This window comes from Lasioglossum baleicum, chromosome 19, assembly GCF_051020765.1.
Source record: "Lasioglossum baleicum chromosome 19, iyLasBale1, whole genome shotgun sequence".
Lineage (NCBI taxonomy): Eukaryota > Metazoa > Arthropoda > Insecta > Hymenoptera > Halictidae > Lasioglossum > Lasioglossum baleicum.
Window position 1 is genome coordinate 5,853,490 of NC_134947.1, and position 18,222 is coordinate 5,871,711.

Consider the following 18,222-nt stretch of genomic DNA (forward strand, 5'->3'; position numbering starts at 1 on the left):
TCGACGGTCGGGGCCGGTTAATTCGCTTCACCTTCGCGACGCACCTTCGTTCGTCCAGTAATAACATGTTTATCGAATGATGACGCAACTATTAAGCCGAACGCACACCTCGGGTAATTATGCGGCAGCCTATCGGGAGGGAAGCACGGCTCGGTTAACATCATAGATATCGATGAACCGTGCCTCTTCCAGCTCGCCCTAGTGGTCTCTTACTCCTACTATATGCCATAGCGGATCTGGGCTACCCAATTACACGCTCATCTACGATCCGGGATCTAGGAGACGTACAAATTGATCTGTCTCGAAAGTACCATCGGGGCCAGACCTGCCAGCTTATAGTTATAGAGATCGAGAATATCAGGCTTTAACCGCCTCTCTTCCTCCTCCTCCTCCTCCTTCTCTTCCCACCCCGGTCCCAGCACGAAGTTGCAACGTTTTATCACGCTTCAATGTTCGAGGGCAGACATTACGGGACACGGTAAGTTAACGCTTCGATTTAGCAATTAGAATTGTACAGGAAGCATTAATGAACCTGCGGAGAACCGATAAATATCTTCTTCTGGCTCGTGAAATCATGGAACCGGGTCGCGTCTATCGCGATACCACCGTGCAATGTTAGTCCAGTCAACGAAAAGTTGTACGGGGATATGGAAGGAACACAATTTTCAACTTTGGGACTTTGTTTGGACTAGTAACGAGGTAAATATACTAGAAGTCCCTTTTTTCGGTTTTCCGCTTATATCTCGGAAACTATGCGTTCTAGTGATAAGACTACCCCATACAAAATTAAAGCTGACAAAATGTGCCACAAGATTGATTGGATTCAGTTTTTCGCTATTTCGCATAGTTTTCGAGATATCCGCGCTCAAAGTTCACCAATTGTGAAAAAGAACCCTTCAGCACAATTAGTGAACTTTGAGCGCGGATATCTCGGAAACTATGCGAAATAGCGAAAAACTGAATTGACTCAATCTTGTGGCACATTTCGTCAGCTTTAATTTTGAATGGAATGGTTTTATCGCTAGGATACATAGTTTCCGAGATATAAGCGGAAAACCGAAAAAAGGGGACTTTTAGTATGTTTACCTCGTTACTAGTCCAAACAAAGTCCCCAAGTTAAAAATTGTGTTCCTTCCATTTCCCTCTACAACTTTTCATTGACTGGACTAAAAAGAAAATCCCGAAATGTTCATTTTTAAATGCTGACCATTTTTGGGGGTTGCTGAACATTTCTAAAGTAATGTAAACACATTAAATTATTTTTATTTACATTATCTTTTGCCAAATGATATCTGGTAGATCGTCGGACCACTGTGGGGCCGTCAGATTTAGGACATTTTATCCGAGCCGCAAGTTTTCCATTATATCAGTTCGCGTTTTCGTTATCGTACACGCTGTATACAGGTTTCACATTACCGAGCCAGTGAGTTGCAAATTTCGTTCGCTGGACCAGAGAACTTCGTTGTGTTCCAGTAACATTTAAATATTGTACACTATGTATATTCTATATATGTGCACGTGTGTGTACATAAATGTATTTCGCATGCGAACTAAAGTCAAAATTTGAGTGAGACGATCTAAAATTCCCTTTTCATTAGAACGTTTTAGCATGAAAATGAGAGCAGGAGAACGTGGAAGTGAACGTATCGAATAAATTATTAACGCACCGTGATCTACAGTAATTCTATTAGTAACACATCGTTATTCTACGTTATATTATAGTTCGAAGCTGACGTGTGGATATCAAGTGTACGGTGTGTTTAGTTTCCGACAGTGCAATGCTGCAGCAACAGTGTATTGTGGAACAACGTGAAAATAATACGGTTATATACATAGCTTCGCGGATAATAGTTTCAGTTCGGAATCAAATTCCATAGAAAAACTATAATCTCGAACCATGAATGAACCATGTACCATATTTTCAATGTGGAAAATATGTTTTCCCATTTTCAACGTGGAAAATATATTTATATCCTATATTCAATGTAGAAAAATATTCACATTTTCCATGTGGAAACTATGTATGTATCCCCATTTTCAACGTGGAAATTATGTATTCCCATTTTCAACGTGGAAAATATGTATTCCCTTTTTCAACATGAAAAATATGTATTCCCATTTTCAACGTGGAAAATATGTATTCCCTTTTTTAACATGAAAAATATGTATTATCATTTCCAATGTGGAAAATAAGTATTCCCATTTTCAACGTGGAAAATATGTTTTCCCATTTTCAACGTGGAAAATATATTTATATCCTATATTCAATGTAGAAAAATATTCACATTTTCCATGTGGAAACTATGTATGTATTCCCATTTTCAACGTGGAAAATATGTATTCCCTTTTTCAACATGAAAAATATGTATTCCCTTTTTCAATATTGAAATTATGTATTCCCATTTTCAACGTGGAAATTATGTATTCCCATTTTCAACGTGGAAAATATGTATTCCCATTTTCAACGTGGAAAATATGTATTACCATTTCCAATGTGGAAAATAAGTATTCCCATTTTCAACGTGGAAAATATGTATTCCCTTTTTCAACATGAAAAATATGTATTCCCTTTTTCAATATTGAAATTATGTATTCCCATTTTCAACGTGGAAATTATGTATTCCCATTTTCAACGTGGAAAATATGTATTCCCTTTTTTAACATGAAAAATGTGTATTCCCATTTCCAACGTGGAAAATAAGTATTCCCATTTTCAACGTGGAAAATATGTATTGCCATTTTCAACGTGGGAAATATGTATTCCCATTTTCAACGTGGAAAATATGTATTCCCTTTTTCAACATGAAAAATATGTATTCCCATTTCCAACGTGGAAAATAAGTATTCCCATTTTCACCGTGGAAAATACGTATTCCCGTTCTCAATGTGCAAGATATTCCCATTAATATAAAATGCGTCGTACATATATAAAAATATTAATACAAAAACTTGCGAGGCTGGCTTTATCATAATGTTGTCGGGGGTGGCCGAAACTCCGCATTAGGGTTCCAAATGTAAAGTGAGATCAAAAGGGAATTTGGAAAATTGGGAGAGAGAGTCGTGGAGCAATGAGGGATAGGAATCTATTGGAAGCGCATACGCGCCGTTTCATGACAGATCGGCGACCCACAAGAAGGTAGCCTCGTATACAAACAAACCACTTCGACATATAGGGTTGAAGGTGGTAAACGATGTACTCCTGGTTCGAGTATAACCCCTATTCCAGTAATGTTGTTCCCCAGGCGAAGTGCCTTCGAACATCAAAAGGTGGAATATTTTCTGATGGAAAAGCGCACCTTTCTGCTCGCGAGGGCTTGCAAGGGGATCACGCGTACACCACATGAAAGAAGGACTTCTAATAAAAATAAACCCTGACCATTCACATTTCCATAAAGTTTTCCACAGAAAACGCCTGCCACCATCTGGCATATTTACGCCTCGTTGTGGACGGGAGAGAAGCATACTTTAAAAGCCGGCTATTTACATCCGCGCGGTCTCTGTTAAATAAAATATGTACCGACAGGAAATATAACGCTGACGCGGCCCGACCCGCCGCGAACATTCAAGGATTTTAAAAGCCGACAATAGGCAACGGGGAGAGGGCCAAACTGAATTTCACGAACGCCACATCAAAACAAGATTCACTACGCGATATTACCCCCTCCTTTCCTCCGTCCCCCCCGCCAAAGCCAACTAGAAATATCGTTTTATACGGCGCGGCACTTTGACAAGCGTTTCGAGATTCTGTAAAAATTCCAAACATTTCCACGCCTCAAGCAACTTCATTTTCTCGCGGTGACTGCCGCGAGATTCAACGCTCGCGCCGCCAGAAGCTGGACCTTCCATTTTGAAATAATCGATTTTCCGCCTCTCTTAGTTTTCTTCTCATCTGAATTCGTAAAATTAACGTGGTCCTAATAATATTGTTTGGAGAATGTGTAAATGTGTAATATTGACATTTTCGTGAATCATTAAAAAATCTTATTGTTTTTTCACAGAATTTTGGATTTGTAAAATGTTGCATTTTCTTGCAGGCGGTGATTGCCGAGGTGATTCGAAATCAATTTTTTCCTTTGCGAGAATGCTCTACGCCGCTTCATTCAGAAGTTATTAACGAGAAACGCTCAGCGGGGCGTGTCGCCGAATCGCAATCCGCCCGCCCCCAACGCTCTGATTGGTCCGTGTTTTTCGTTGATAACTCCTAAACGAAGCGACAGAGAAGATTTTCGCAAAGGATAAAGTTGCTTCAAATGATCTCGGGGATCCATTTGAAGACGTACCAGATTTTTGGGACACCCTGTATAAACGGAAATAGTACACTTCTAGATTGTAATATATTTTTTAATGATTGTTTTATGCAGATTAAGTATATTCACGGGATAAATGAAGAAATACAATTGAAGAAGAAGGTAGGAAACATTTCAAAGACCGTTGAAAATAAAATCGCCCGATGTTAATGCTTTTAAACCCGTATAATATCGCTTCGGTAATTCCAGGACAAATGCTGCGGTTTTCTCGACCCTCCCAGATCATCCACCAATCCCGACCGATCTCGTTTTTCTCCCCAGTGTTTTTTCAAATATATTATGTGCACATGCAGGATCCCACCTAGATAGGTAACCGCTACACACGTACAGATGAAGGAGGATGTATAAGAAGCTCGCCACGGGCAGCGAATTTACTGGAGTAATGAAACTATCAGATGGTCTGAGTTATATTGGAGCTTTGCCGCAAGCCCGCTCGCCAATAGCCCGTGGCTACTATTTGTCTACTTGCCGACTGCACCGATTAAAATACTTACGCGATTAAATCGTGCTTTCTCGGGTGGATCTACAGCGACGGGGAAAAAAACCATATATATAAAATATATTTATAAAGCTTATCCGCCAGCCAGTCCTTTCAGAGGAGAAACCATTATGAAACCACACGTACTTGTGTCATAATTAGACTGCGACCGTCGCGAAATAACCACAGCAGTTGAATCCACATTGAAAATGGGAATACATGTTTTCCACATTGAAATTGTGAATAATTCAATAACAATGAGTAGTCCGATTAAATAATTTTCTCCAGATAGTCGAACAATTTCGTGAATGTTATCAGTTCAGGAGAAAATGACGATGCTCCCTTAAAAAGGGGTGGAAACTGTTCATTCTGGTGGGTGAAATGGGTGGGGATGCGTCGGAGTGGGAACGCAGTGGAGTGGGGATCGCTGAACGCGATGTAACGGTTAAATTTAATAGTTCGTATCTCCTAAACGCATAGGCTTTTTTAAAAATTGTTTTTTAAATATTGCATTGTCATCCAGTTCTGAGCTACGTTTAAACTTTCGAGTCTCTAGCTCATCGGGAAGTGTTTCAAAATTCGATCACAAGATTTTACGCATACAACGACAACTCGGCAAGCTAATATTAACGTGGTGAAAAGATATTGACTTATGCATGTCGATGAATTGTTAGTTCGTCAGATGTTTCACACATGTATTCTCAAAAATCACACTCGCGTTCCCACGGAAATGACAGAATTTGTTATTTAAAATTGAATTGGCGTCGGCAGGACCGCACAATGGAATGTCCCATAAACTTTCCGATCGGTTCGAGTATGAGCGATCGGAGATGCCCGCGATAGCTGCACGAACACGTTCCGGAATCCCACCGAATCGAAATCATTCGGATAATGGGACCGAAATGGAGGTTGACGTAAAAATCGTGCGCGCGATCGTAACATCGTTATTTACGGGAAAGGGAAGATTTTCGGGGGAACGTATCGGAAATCGTTGGCGGCGTAGGTGCACTGCTGAGAGATAGCACGTGCTCGCATCGTTTTCGAGCTTGCTACATTACACGAAATTTCGCTAATAATCCCGGCAAATGGCCGTATTCGCGCACCGGCTTCAAGTGTTCGCGGTAATGAATTTAACGTCGTTGTCGAAAAGTAGAGCCATAAAATAAATCTCGCCGGTGCCGACGGCCGTCCGGAGCATTTCACAGACGTTTATTACGTACTCTCATTAAAATCTTTATGAAATAGTGCTGGCAGGCTTTACGGGAAGAAGGTGCGAATTACTGCGAACTTCCATCAGCGCGATGGCAATCGAACACATGGAAACCAACTCCGCCATTGTCCGCTGCTAATAACCAAGATACTTCTTCCGGCCCAACCTTGGACTCGCTATCGTAGCATGATCCATAAGAATGCGCGACGTCTCTTCCCAGAGATCTTTGGAAATTTAGAAACAATTTATGCTGCATTAGTAGACGGCGGATTTTATGCATTTATGACGAAAAATGGGAATGTTTTAAAATACTGTTATATTATTTTCAACCTCTTAAACATATTAGGATAGAAAATAAATTTCTAAAAAATACGTTGGAAAACAGTAGTAAAAATGGATTTTAACAACTTTTTTAGCTGGCCTAATAAGGAAAATGTCAAAAATGTGTTTGGTGAACTTGTATATGGTGAATTACGTATGCTCCGAAAATTTCCTTGAAATTGGTTAACTGGTTTACGAGTTATGATCGATCAGAAGTGGTAAAAATGGCGATTTTTCAAGATTTTTAGCCTTTTACCACTTTTGATCGATCATAACTCGTGAACCGGTTAACCAATCTGAATGAAATTTTCGTAGCGTGTATAATTTATACAAGTTGACCAAACACATCTTGTATGTAAAAATGTAAAATCTTGTAGAAAATCAATTTTTTCTATTGTTTTTCACAATTCCGACCAGACGCATTTTTAAAAATCTAAAATGAAATGGTGATCGGACAGGGATCGTTATTGTTATTTAAGGTTTGTGTTGGATCTATGGTTGGTTCAACGTTGATTTAAAATATTTATATACAGTGTATTATTTTTGAAGAATTCCCTCCGTAGAGCGGACCGCCCGACTGTTTTCAAATTTCACGGCATGAACACACTCTCCCTCTCTCGTCACAAATTTCTACTAGTCACACAAGATTAATTTGGCGTGTGACACGAAAGTTGTTGCAGCGAACGCGGCAGTTTTTATATCACAGCGTATAAATGCTGACAAGACCAATGCCTGGCTTTTCACTGTAAAAATTATTCCGTGTACCGGTGGCCGCACTTCGTACAGCTTCGTTTAAAATAAATTCACCTCTAACGCGGCGCGGCGGAACTGTTTTCGCTGGCGATGAATCTGGACATCGGCGAAATCTGTGAAAATCATCTAAATGTTGGTCATCGGGTCTGATCGGAATCGCGACATTTTTTTACCCCTAATAAAGTCTTCAAAGTCGTGAACCAATGGTGTTTTATACATTTTATTAAAAAATGAATTCAATGAAAAATTGTCATCTTCATTTATTAAAATGACATTGCATTTTTTTTCGTACGTAATACTATTGCTCATGTCAAGACGAGATCAACGGCCCAGTACGACTTTGACACGACCTTGAACTGGAAAAAGAACGAAATCAATGACATGTTTTCGTCGAATATTGTTATTTATTAACTGCTTCTTCGTTGTACACACGTTATGCTTAAGTCATTTCGAATGAGCCACAGTGATTTATTTACTTTTCTTTTATTGATCTCTCGAAACTCGAAAGAAAAATCGCAGTCAAGGTCGCAGTAGATTAGGCCGCAGAATTGATCTCGACATAGGCAATAATATCACGTACTAAGAAATGAAGGTCACCTTCATTTCGTCACGAAGGAATTTAATTTTTGAAATTTATCTACTTTGTAACCGACTATAAACTGATTAATATAGTTTCAGAAAGACGTGTGGCGACAGTTGCGTGGGACACCCTGTATTTTAACGATTTCATATTACAAATTGGAAAATCTGAACAATACTCTGTCACGGGTTTGCACAACTGGCCGCGGACTGTTGGGAACAGAAATTGCAGGGAAAACCATAGAACGCGGAGCTGGTAATGCCAACTGTAAGTAATTTCGTCACTTACGATCATTATGTCTGTTCATTCCAGTTCTTTAATTTCCCCAAGGCAGAAAAAGAGCAACGAATATCTTTGTTTTGCTGTAACATCATCGCGATCGCGCAAAATGTTAGGAAAAACCGCATTATATTCCGTGAAGTCTAAGGAAATTGTTTACTAAGATATATGTCTCCCGTTTCTCAACATTACTCGAAATGTACCGCGCAGCCGAGGACCGCAGCCGGGTTTATAGTGAGAATTGTATGACGTCGGGTCGTGAAAACCTCGAAAACTCTGTTCGTATAACAGAATATCCGGATTACGTGCGGATATACAGAGCCTTTTTTATGGGAGCACGCCTTGAACGATAAAATAATATTAATCATTACAACATAGCTTCTTAATCTCACTGGAAAACCACTGACGACTTTATATACGTTCGTGAAAATCACAGATCAACAATTAATATAGAAAACGATTGAAAAATATCGACTTTTGTGTATACTTTTTGGTTACAAGTAACAGTTATTAGTGTCGAAATAATTGGATCCGATCGCTCGTAACAGTTATCGACGAGAGAAGTTCATTTCTATCGCTCATCGATCACAATAAAAATGTATCAATGAAACATGAAATAAAGAATATTCCGATTCAAAGTGTCCAGAGCTAATTCCGCCAGGCTAATTAGCGTCTATCCAATTTTCAATTTTCGAGCATCCCGGCTGGATTAGGCTATCAGCGGTCGAAACAATTTCGAATTCGACTCGTCGAGCGAGCGGCAATTGCCGCATGCGAAATTGCGACCGCGATCATGAGTAATTGCTACGTAACAACTATCTGTCTGACCAACTGACAAAGTTATCCCAAATGCGTTACGACTTCCACCCCATTGCGTCCTTAGCGGGGCTCCCGGTTTTCCACAGTGTGTTGTTGCAGAGGAGCGATACCGAGAAAGCCCTGCACACGAGGAGCGAGGGTGTGCGAAACTTTGGCAAGCATGCAGAATTTCCACTAGGCTTCGAGTCTTTAGTTCTACCGCATCAGTCTCCAAGAACCGTTTGTAGGCGGCGGCGGCAGCCATTACGGTTATGGGACTTTGCGAGAGAAGAGTTGCGTCGGACGGTCTGGAGAGTTTAATTGATTAAAGCAGTCCCTCGCCGGACGAAAGAACCGGATTCGAAACTCGGTCCGGCAATCCAATCGATTTATTCATTTTTTCTTTTATTCGTTCAACTCTCCTTTATTTTCTTTTCCCGAAATACCGCCGAGTTTATGAAATACCTACCTATCCCGATCGAACATCTGTTTTGATCTTCCATTTTTTTTCTTTATATTTTGTGTAGATTATCTTGATAATAATTTCATTAATGATTTTTATCGTAGAAAATGTTTTCGAATAACTGTTATTTTTCGTCCCTGGTTTATACTTCATATTTTCACGTGATATGGGTCGAACGAATGACAGGATTAAGAAGTACGGCGATCAAATTCGTTGAATTGCCTTCTTATTTTTAATTCGAAGCGGAAAGAAAAATTTCGAGTTTGCCGATCCATTATCCACTCAAACGCAGCAGCTAATGGCGGAATTTAATATCAATGGGAAATACGTAATTGGGAACCCCGAACCTCTATCTAATTACTTATTAAACGACATTGCTGTACAAGTTCCCGGTAATAACACTCATTCGCACCCCTGCGCACAATGAAATTCGCGCACCCCCTACTCTCGTATTTATGATAGCCGAAGCGCTTAGGCTTTCTTCTATCTCCCAGACAGACAACCCTTATCCTCTGTAAAACTCTGCCCGTTTCACACCTCGCCCGCGATTAACTCGGAATTCGTTTATCGAACAGCCGAATTGCCAGCAGAGGAAAACGTTCTTTTTTCTTCAATTTTAATAACGATGAATGATGACTAGACGCCGGATTTTATGCATCTATATCGAGAATGAGCAAATGCAACTGAAAACGGTGAAAATATTAAAAGACTTTGAGCGTGTTATTAGATTATTTTCGCCACATTGAGATTATTAATGAAGAATATAAATTTACATTTAGCTCCTGCGTCCTGCAAGTGATGCACGAACTTTTTATTTCGCATAAACAGCTGCAGCCTGATAACGACTTTATTCTAGTAACGAATAATTTGTAGAACCTCCGGACAACAATAGCTTTGGCCGACAACTCCTTTAACCGACGTCGAATTTGATCGACAACGATTTTGACCGACATCGAATTCGATCCGCAACGACTTGAGACACAAATAAACAAACTTTATCAATAGGTATACACAAATGAACAATTTGACAATTTGACAAATACAATTTGACCGTGTCTATGAAAACACAGTGTCGGTCAAATCATTTGTCGACGAAAACATAGTGTCGACGAAAGTTACTGTCGCACAGTGAGGTATTTGCCCGAAAAACGTGAATAAAATATTGTAGCGTTATTTATGGGCTCATGGTCATAAAAAAGTAAATCGTTGGATTCGCCTTGACACCAGCCATGAGATTATGAAATAAAACATGTACCTTAACATCTAAAAAATCAAAATAATTCTTATTCTTTTGTCGAGAAAAAAATTCTTTTGAAATTTTAAATATACAGGGTGCGCCATTTGTAGGTACCATATGTTAAATGCTTATAAAATAGTGAAAACGTAATTGAATCGAGTTCGGTTTGCGATATTTATTTACTTTGGTTTATACCAATACAAAAAATTCATTTTTTAAATACAACGTCGGGCAAGTAATCGCCTTTATGAACGACGCAAAGAAATGCTCGTTTTTGGGCATTTTCCATAACTTTTTGCAACGTTTCGGGCATTATTTCCGTTATTTCCTTACGGATTGCATCTTTCAGCTCCTGGAGGGACCGCGGCGCGCCGACATAAACTTTTGACTTTAAATATCCCCACAGAAAAAAGTCTGGAGCAGTCTGGAGGCGTCAAATCCGGCGAACGTGGAGGCCAATTGTAATCGCCATTTTTCGAGATTAAGCGATTCGGGAACAATCTTCTGAGGAGAGTCATTGTGCTGGTGTTAAGTTATTCATGGTGAATAATGGTATGAAATGAGCTGTCAAATACGCTAGAATATTCTCCGGAATGTTTACGAATAGCAATTGTTTTAGCGTTTAACATATGGTACCTACAGATGGCGCACCCTGTATAATTTTGTGCATGTTTCAATACTGTTCAACTTTTATTGGAACCATTTTGTCGTCGGATTATCCGAACTCTTGAAAAGCAGTGATAATGATTACGATGATGTACAGAGTTGAGATAGGTGTGCAAACTCTTGACAGATTTCATTCTGTTATCATCTAAATTAGTATTGTTATTAATATTTCAACATTGCCAATCATTCTGTCAGTTTTGTTTCGATTTCAAAACTTTATTGATGATTTTGGTGTACTATTGAATTGAACTGAGCACTCCTTCTTGTACAATTACATTCTATAAAGCTTTTGCGATCATAGTCCAACAAAAATTTCATCCGGATTTTTCCGGATTGGAGAGTAATACAATAAGAGAACAGATTAATCCCGACAGAACGGGGTGCAGGACATCCCGAGAGGAATAATAAGTTTGATCGATACCGGCGGCATATATCCGCGTTTCTGTCGCGCAAGAAATATTCTTATTAGTATTACAATCGAAACCGTTTCTTCTTACGTTTGTTCGCGGTGGGGGTGGACGTGTCGGGTAAGGCGACGGTCCACAGTAGCACAAGGGTATGGCAATTTCGACCCTTCACTAGACGTAAAGAAGTGTTAGCCCTGCAACCAATGTTGTTCACGGTCCAATACGTCTTATCGACTTTACTTCCTATCCCATCTACGTGGGAAAACTCTCATTCCTTCGTTCTCCGACTCTCTCTCTCTCTTTCTCCGCACAGTTTTCCCAGTGGTCCGTTCTCTCTTTCCCTTTCTTAGCTCCGGTTCGAGCGTTTCTCTGCCATTCTGTATCTCCCGTCCTTGTCCAGTTTCCGTTTACATGCCGTTTACTTTCCTCCTTCTTGCCGGGATTATTTTTGTCTATGGCTTTAAATCTTCGCCGGGGTACTTTCAAATAAAGTTTACGGTAGCGGCGGAGTTGATTTATATCGGGGAAAACGAAGAAACACGGAGAAACGAGGTACTCTTTTGTGTGTGTGTGTGCGTGTGTACCGGCTCTCCCTGTATTATATATGTGTCTATCGGCGAGCCGGCGCGCGCGCTTGGTACACGTGTAGATACTGTCACGGTGTAAAAACGCAATACCTACGACATTCTGTCTTTGAATTGCTGCTACGGCTAACCTGATCTATGCTCCCATTCTGCGACTACCGGCGTCCGATATTAGCCGCACGACGTTGCTCTTGTTTCGAGAAAATTCCCGCAGTATCGCCGGATTACTGCTCCGCACGGCAGACACATGGCCGCGCGACTAAATGAATGTTATATGTATTCATACGCGTACGCACGCGAAAGAGAGCCCCCCCGAGAAATATACAGGGTCATCCGTTTTTAAACGGCCAAACGTTAACCAGCTGTAGAGCACCCCAAATGGAACAACTTTTACCCCTGACATTCTTTTTTGTTTCGGCCTTGATTTCCAGATAATTGCAAAAGACCATCATTTTTTGAGCTTACATAAAATTAAATATCTCAGGACTGCAATGATGAATCTCCATGGTTTTTCCTTTGTTTAGTTTAAAACAAGCAGGGGCATCTTTTTTATTGAATAAACTTTTTCGTATGACCTTCGGATCGAAAAAGGCACGTACAGATCGAATTGAGTGACCTCCTCCTTTTTCGGAGTCGGTTAAAAAAATAGTTCTGCGTCTGTTCTCCCGGCATACAACGTGTTCGATCAAGGCTGATCGTTTGAAACAAGAAAGTTCTTTCCAAGGAGAATCACTGTGGGTGCGTTCCGTTTCACGCTTCAACGCATGAATCGCTTAGAATTCCCTAGATCCCCACCACTTCTCGCGCATTAACATCGCATCAGCTACCACAGCTCTGAAGTGAAGCGTTTGATGCGAAGTTAGTAGCGCTAAATTTGAAAGCAGTTTCTGTCAAGCGATTAAAACAAAATGGATAATATTACTGCTACGGAATTACGTGAGGAAATTGAACACCCCAACCCCAACAAGTCATTCACGTGGCCTGATGGGGCAGTACTTCTACTAATATATAGAGAAAAGGAAGCCGAATTTAAAAACGGCTTGAAGAGGAACAACGCAATTTGGAAGGAGATATTGATATTGTATTAATTAACTCCAAATCAAAATTTAAAAAAGTATCTTCTAATTCATCTTCGCTGAATTCATCTTCGCTGTCACTCATATCCGTAGTATATCACTCGAATCACTACTACAATTGTTCAATTCTACTTGTTCGATGTTTTTATTTAACAAAAATAACGTTAAAGCCGATAACGTTTTGTCATCCATGGCAGCAGCCATTTTTGATTTCAAATTTAGCGCTACTAACTTCGCATCAAACGCTTCACCTCAGAGCTTTGGTAGCTGATGCGCGAGAAGTGGTGGGGATCTAGGGAATTCTGAGCGATTCATGCGTTGAAGCGTGAAACGGAACGCACCCTGTGTCTCGTCGCTTCTTCGTATTATTGTTGCGTGGGCACAAAGGCCCGACCACTGGCGATGTACCTGAAAAGGACGCAAGCAAAAAACGCGTGGTGATTATTTTACAACCACCGCGCTCCGACAACATCAACCCCGACAGATGGACAACACGTGCGACACTTACAAGCAGGGCTTGAAACGGGCCCGGAAATAACTGTTTGAAACTGTTTCATTTCGGGCTTGATCGAAACAGTTATGAAGGACCGATATTCTGAATAACTGTTATGAAGGCCCGAAATTTTGGTTGATATCGGTTTCGATTACGGTCCTTCGTACATGGATATCGGTCCTAGCATAACGGTCTAAGACCGATATTTTTTCGGTCCTATATCGGTCTTCATATCGGTTCTAATACTTTGTTGCTCGGCCGATGCTTTAGGCACAGCGACTTCTAAGGGTCGGCCGATGCTTTGTAATCGGTGGCAAAGAGACCGGCACCTTATTGTCGATTGCCGACGCGACTGTTGACTCGACGTCATCGGTGACGCTTTTGCGGGGATACCAATCAGAATGATCTCTGGTAAAACAAAACACATCCTCTTGGACACAAGACTCACCACTCTGCAAGCGAAAACCTAGAGCCTAGAGAGAAGCTCAGCAACTTTCGGAGTTCCTGATGTTATTGTCGCTTCATTAGGATTATTTACCATTTCCAATCTTAATTTACTTCTAAACATTACTAGACTGCAAGAAGTTTCACTTTTGCCGCACGTGGTTTTTTTTTTAAATTCAAAAGACTACGTCCGTCATGTGGTTGGGCGTACCCTATATGCTTCGGGGTTGAGCCTTTCGAAAATTTCGTTATTTTTGCGGTAGGACACACCGTTCTCGAGATACAGCCATTTTTTATTTAAGACTAGCTCGGCTAACCATCCCCACCACTTCCGTTACGCATTTTCGTATCGCGAATTAGGCCTACACCCTGCCAAATGAAGTTTCACTTCAAAAATAGTCAATAATGTATACATTTATTGTTATGATAAAACAACTTTGAATTATGACCAAAATATAATCGTTTTTAATGTTGGTAGTTATTTTCGGACCCGTTTCAAGCCCTGATTGCTATAACTTGAAACTTAGAACTTAGAACCGATATGAGGACCGATATAGGACCGAAAAAATAACGGTTCTAGACCGTTATGCTAGGACCGATATCCATGTACGAAGGACCGTAATCGAAAGCGATATCAACCAAAATTTCGGGCCTTCATAACAGTTATTCAGAATATCGGTCCTTCATAACTGTTTCAAGGACCGAAACCGATATCATAACTGTTTTCAAGCCCTGCTTACAAGTCACGCCATTGACGACCGATGACAACACGAAAGAAATTTCTTTGACAGTTCCCCACTCCTTAATCTAAAGTCCTTCCGACACACTTTAACCATTTCCCCACCTTAACCATTCACGAAAAAAACTGAGTTTACATTCGCAGTACCATTTTGACCGCGGCCGGAGTAACTTCTTCTCGTTAGCTGTCACGATTTCGGAAAGCGTGTCGCGTAATGTTCAGTGATCGTGTAGAAGTGTCGTGTTTCGTGTCACATACATACAGTGGGTGTACAAAGTATTCGTACACCTTTTAAAAACTAATAACTTTTTTTATAATTGCACCAAACGACCTGATTTTTTATAATCAATTAGAAGCATTTGTTTACGAAATGATATGCAAAAAAGATTTTCCAGAAATTTTTAATTTACAAGGTTACATGCAAAAATAACAAAAGGGATTTTTAAAACTTTTTTATTGGGGCCCTTAAAGAAAATTTAAAATGTATGTTTTGTAGATCTGAAATAGTTACACACATGCTGAAAATTTCATCGAAATCGATTAATATGCACGCGAGCTACAAGCGGTTAAAAATGGTAAAAATCGTAGTTTTATACGACTTTTGATCAGTTTCTGCTTCAAATCCACAGAATCGTACATCTTTCGATGCGTGTCATTTTTTCCTACGTCAACCGATTTCGTTGAAATTTTCAGCATGTGTATAACTATTATAGATCTACGAAACATATATTTTAAATTTTCATTAGGGACCCAAATAAAAGAGTTTCAGAAAATGCCTTTTTTATTTTTGCATGTAACCTTGTAAATTAAAAATTTCTGGAAAATCGTTTTTTGCATATCATTTCGTAAACCAATGCTTCTAATTGATTATAAACAATCAGGTCGTTTGGTACAATTATAGAAAAGTTATTAGTTTTTAAAAGGTGTACGAACACTTTGTACACCCACTGTAGTTATCCGACGGAGGAACAGAAGATTCGGAGAAATCTGTAAGTACCTATATTTTACGTTAGCATTTTACAATGTAGTGTTCTTATGAAGAACAAGGTTTTCTTTCGTATTTTGCAACTTCAAAATGTCTGTCATTACTTTTCATGCACCCGGTACCTCTGCTCGAAATGAAAATATTGTCGATAACATTCTGTGTGAGCGACGAGAAACCTTCGGTCAAAAAATAAATCGTAGAATTTCGCAAATAATGCTTTGAAGGTCTGCGCTTTGCATACGCGAGATTTCTCATGTCGCTTTATCGCTTTGTAAACAACACAATAGGGGAAACGGTATGCGGAAAAGATACAGACGAAATCCGAGGGAATATCTGAATTTGCTAAACTCAGTTGAGCAGTTTTACGAGCCCGCGTTTTCCTCGGAAATGTATTACACGTACAATGTAGAAATCTCTCTCTCTCTCTCTCCGCTACTTCTGATTGGGTAACTGTTGCGTTACAGAATAAACTTCTTTGGAAGCCAGCTCGAAGATTTGGTGGCAAGCTTTCTTTGAAGTGGTATTTTGAGGAAACTTCGCCCAGGTTGAAAAGGAAATCGAGAAAATTCCGGTAACCAATAACCTCGGTTCAACAACGGTCAACACAGACTTTTACGATTCTTCTGTAACTTATAAATTGTTCAAGGGACCAGATATTTCCTTGCCGGTCTACGAAGCGTTTGAAGTTTCGCCGCCGCGTTCTTGCAAACGGAAAAATTTCCATTCAATTTTAAATCGGCACTCGGAAATATGTGGAAACCACTCGGCCGCGAGTCGAACTTGGGAATAGCTGCTTGGGAACAATGCGAACTGTGTCTTTCTAGAAAACCAGTTACTAATAACTGCCCAAATTTTCAAACTTTTCATGTTTTAAATTGTCAAATTTTCAATGTGAATGTTGAATGTGAATGTTCAATGTAAATGTTGAATGTGAATTTTCACTGTGAATTTAGAAAGTTCCATGTTGAATATGAATGTTGAATATGAATGTTGAATATGAATGTTGAATGTGAATGTTGAATGTTGAATGTGAATCTCCACTGTGACTTTTCAATGAGAATGTTCAATGTGAATGTACAATGCGAATGGGGCAATGAACAATATAAACAATATGGGACAATGAATAATAATTTTAAAAATACAGTACGTAAAAATAGTAAATCTGTTAAGTTCGTATAGCTCCGAGGATTGTAAATTGCAAGAAAAATAAAAAAAGTATACGAACTACATAAATTCCGGGCAGAGACATACGATTAATCTTGCAAACGGAAAAATTTCCATTCAATTTTAAATCTGCACTCGGAAATATGTGGAAACCACTCCGGCCGCGAGTCGAACTTGAGAATAGCTGCTTGGGAACAATGCGAACTGTGTCTTTCTAGAAAACCAGTTACTAATAACTGCCCAAATTTTCAAACTTTTCATGTTTTAAATTGTCAAATTTTCAATGTGAATGTTGAATGTGAATGTTCAATGTAAATGTTGAATGTGAATTTTCACTGTGAATTTAGAAAGTTCCATGTTGAATATGAATGTTGAATATGAATGTTGAATGTGAATCTCCACTGTGACTTTTCAATGAGAATGTTCAATGTGAATGTACAATGCGAATGGGGCAATGAACAATATAAACAATATGGGACAATGAATAATAATTTTAAAAATACGGTACGTAAAAATAGTAATTCTGTTAAGTTCGTATAGCTCCGAGGATTGTAAATTGCAAGAAAAATAAAAAAAGTATACGAACTACATAAATTCCGGGCAGAGACATACGATTAATCTTGCAAACGGAAAAATTTCCATTCAATTTTAAATCTGCACTCGGAAATATGTGGAAACCACTCCGGCCGCGAGTCGAACTTGAGAATAGCTGCTTGGGAACAATGCGAACTGTGTCTTTCTAGAAAACCAGTTACTAATAACTGCCCAAATTTTCAAACTTTTCATGTTTTAAATTGTCAAATTTTCAATGTGAATGTTGAATGTGAATGTTCAATGTGAATGTTGAATGTGAATTTTCACTGTGAATTTAGAAAGTTCCATGTTGAATATGAATGTTGAATGTGAATCTCCACTGTGACTTTTCAATGAGAATGTTCAATGTGAATGTACAATGCGAATGGGGCAATGAACAATATAAACAATATGGGACAATGAATAATAATTTTAAAAATACGGTACGTAAAAATAGTAAATCTGTTAAGTTCGTATAGCTCCGAGGATCGTAAATTGCAAGAAAAATAAAAAAGTATACGAACTACATAAATTCCGGGCAGAGACATACGATTAATCTTGCAACTTTTTCAACAATTTATCCGCCCACGTGGATGCGACAAAGTTTTGCGAAAATTTGTTAATTTCACGGAGTCTTTACGATCCTATTCCCCGGCCGAGTAAAA

At 39.4% G+C, this 18,222-nt stretch overlaps 1 long non-coding RNA gene across 1 annotated transcript in view; it reads left to right on the forward strand.

Annotated features, from left to right (window-relative positions):
* LOC143218380 (uncharacterized) overlaps positions 1–18,222 on the forward strand; it is a 131,640-nt gene that overhangs the window by 88,214 nt on the left and 25,204 nt on the right. Inside the window, exon 4 of the long non-coding RNA XR_013011032.1 lies at positions 7,748–7,916. This is a non-coding gene — a long non-coding RNA (uncharacterized LOC143218380). The remainder of the gene's footprint in view (positions 1–7,747; positions 7,917–18,222) is intronic.